Below are 3,740 nucleotides of genomic sequence, written 5' to 3'. Positions count from 1 at the left end.
GAGAATAGGATCCAAAAATTGAGTCAGTCATTTAGAGGCTATTGATGGTTTCTAGAAAAACAATTGGGATTATGAAATAAAGGGAAGGTTCAGTACCCACTTTAATGCTTACCAAGCCTTGCTGCTTTATAGACTTTGCTGAGTCAAGACACCAAAACTCAGCCAAAGTTTTCTAAATTAAAAACAAAAAAGGCCCTCTTACCTGGGCAATTTGATTTTCTAGCAATCAGCCACTTTGAAATTCCTGTCTTTTTTTTCCTTCAACAAAGCTTGCAGATGAGTCAAAAGGATATCCTCTATTTCTGAACAGAAGTGACATGATTCAAAACAACATAACTTATATAACTAAAGGCAATGCATGATCTGTCCTACAAAGGACATTTTTTGAGACAATCAGCAAACATTTTAATATCAACTGTATGTTAGATTATACTATTGCACCAATGTTAAACTTCCTAAATTTAATCATTATACTATGATGAGCTAGGTAAAAGAATATCTTTGGTTTTAGGAAATACACACTAATGTGTTTAGGAGTAAGGGTTCAAGATGTCTGCAACCTACTCTCAAGTCATTGGGCAAAAAATAAAATAGTAATAATACTGTAAAATGTTAACATTTGGTAAATCTAGAAAAAGAGTATGTAGGAATTCAGGTTCTTTTTTTTACCATTTTAAAAAATTAGTTTCAGATGCACAAAGCAATGTAATAGTTAGACATTTATCATTTATATCCCTCACACAGTGATAACCCCCCGCCACCATATACTGCCCCTCTGACATCGCATACAGCCAATACATTTCCACTGTCTCTATTCCTAATGCTGTACTCTGCTTCTTATATATATGTGTATATATATATATGTATAAACTTGGAGTTGACAGTCATTATTGTTCAGCTTCAGCTTCAGGTGTACAGTGCAGTGATCAGGCATCTACATCATCCCTGAGGTGGTCTCCCTAATGAGACAAGTGTCCGTCAGATACCCTACAAAATCTTTACATTATTGATTACATTCCCCAAATTGACTTTCATATCCTCGTGGCAATCTTGTGGTTACCGACTGTGCTTTCTAATCCCCTCACCTTCCTCTTTATCCCCACCCCCTCCCATCTAGCAACCCTCAGTTTTTCCTCTATGTCTCTGAGACTGTTTCAGATTAGTTCATTAATTTATTCTTTTCTTTAGATTCCACATATATGAGATCATATGGTATTTGTCTTTCTCAGTCTGACTCATTTCACTTAGCATAATATTCTCTAGGTCCACCCATGTTGTTACAAATGGTAAGATTTCATCCTTTTTATGGCCAAGTAATACTCCATTATAAATGTACCAGTTTCTTTATCAATCGTCTATCGATGGACATTTTGGTTGTTTCCATATCTTGGCTATTGTGAATAGCACTGCAATAAACATAGGGGTGCATATGTTTTTTTGAATTAGTATTTTGGATTTATTTGGATACCCAGGAGTGGAATTGCTGGGTCATAAGGCAGTTCCATTTTCAATTTTTTGAGGTACATCCATACTGTTTTACACAGTAACTGCACCAATCTGCAATCCCACCAACAGTGCATGAGGGTTCCCTTTTCTCTACATCCTCTCCAACACTTGTTTGTTGATTTATTGATAGCCATTCTGACAAGAGTGGGGTGGTATCTCATTGTAGTTTTTATTTGCATTTCTCTAATGATTAGTGAGGTTGAGCATTTTTTCATGTCTGTTTGCCGTCTGTATGTCCTTTTTAGAAAAATGTCTCTTCATGTCCTCTGCCCATTTTTTAATTGGGTTGTTTGTTTTTTTGGAGTTGAGTAAGTTTTTTATAAATTTGGGATATTAACCCCTTATCGGATGTATCATTGGCAAATATCTTCTCCCATTCAGTAGGATCCCTTTTTGTTTTATTGATGGTTTCTTTTGCTGTGAAAAAACTTTTTAGTTTGATGTAATCCCACATGTTTCTCTTTTCTCTTACTTCCCTTGCCTTAAGGGTTATATCAGTAAAAATCTTACTCCGGGTAATGTCTGTAAAGTTTCTTCCTATATTTTCTTCTAGGAATTTTATGGTTTCAAATCTTACATTTGAGTCTTTAATTCATTTTGAATTTATTCTTGTATATGGTGTAAGGAGGTGGTTCAGCTTCATTTTTCTGCATGGGTCTGTCCAGGTTTCCCAACACCATTTATTGAATGGACTGTCTTTACCCCACTGTAAATTCTTGCTTCCATTGTCATAGATTAAATGACCTGGCATGGATTTATTTCTGGGCTCTCTATTCTATTCCATTGATTTATGAGTCTGTTTTTATGCCAGTACCATGCTATTTTGATTACTGTAGCCATGTAGTATAATTTGGTGTCTGGCATTGTGATACCTCCCATTTTGTTCTTATTTCTCAAGATTGCCGAGGCTATCTGGGGTCTTTTATGGTTCCATATAAGTTTTAGGATTATATGTTCTATTTCTGTGAAAAGTGTCCTTGGTAGTTTGATAGGAATTGTGTTGAATTTGTATATTGCCTCAGGCAGTATGGACATTTTAATGATATTAATTCTTCCTATTTATGAGCATGGTATGTATTTCCATCCATTTGTTTCTTCTTTAATTTCTCTCTTCAGTGTCTTATAATATTCTGAGTACAGATCTTTTACTTCTTTGGTTAAATTTATTCCCAGGTATTTTATAGTCTTTGAAGCAATTGTAAATGGGATTGTTTTCTTAATTTCTCCTTCTGATATTTTATTATTGGTATATTCAAATGCAACTGATTTCTGAATATTAATTTTGTATCCTGTTACTTTACTAAATTCATCTATCAGCTCTAATAGTTTTTTGGTGGAGTCTTTAGGGTTCTCTCTATATAGTATCATGTCATCTGCATATAATGACAATTTTGAAATTCAGATTCTTGCAACCGGTTTTTAAGTTATAAATTTTTTAAAACACAAATAAAGTTCTAATCCACAAGAAAGGGTGCTACATATGTAGCCTAAGAGACTGAAAGCTACTATGGAGACTCCTGAATTTGCAAAGGTTTAGCTAAGCCCCACTTGCCACCTACTGGGGCGCATTTCTCTGCCATGATATCATACTGGGACCTGTCTAGAGAACATTTTGGCATTTAATATACCTAGGACTTTAGGAATGAGATTGCATCTTATATATGCTAAACAAACAAACAAACAAACAAACAAAAAACCCCACAAAAAAAACAATAAAACAAAGCTACTCTTCTCTATTTTAATTTTCCTATTTACGTATATTTTTCTCAAAAGTCCAATTTCCCCATTTTTCCACTAACAAAGCTATCTAACAAATATTTTTATAAATGAGATGCCCCCCAAATATATTATGGTCAATTCAGAAAATTGCAAATGTGCCTTGATATGAAGATTATTGAGAAACAAAGTATTAAGTTATATGCTTAGTTTTCTGAATTTTATAAACTTTAAAGAAAGTACCTAATTAGTGCCATTAATTTCATTAACCAATAGCAATTTACAAAACACACTTCTATTACACCAGTGTTTCTTTATTTGGTAACGTTCTGCTTGCTTGAATTGCATCTTAAAATGAAAACCTCAGTTAGAATTAACACATTCTGAGGGTTTTCACTTTAGAGATCAAGCCTTTATATACATACATATATATATATATATATATATATATATATATATATATATATATATATATATATATATGATTGCTAATTAAATGGACAGTGAGCATTTGAAAT

The sequence above is a fragment of the Rhinolophus hipposideros genome, assembly GCF_964194185.1.
Source record: "Rhinolophus hipposideros genome assembly, chromosome: 2".
Lineage (NCBI taxonomy): Eukaryota > Metazoa > Chordata > Mammalia > Chiroptera > Rhinolophidae > Rhinolophus > Rhinolophus hipposideros.
Note: the sequence above shows the minus strand (reverse complement) of the source record.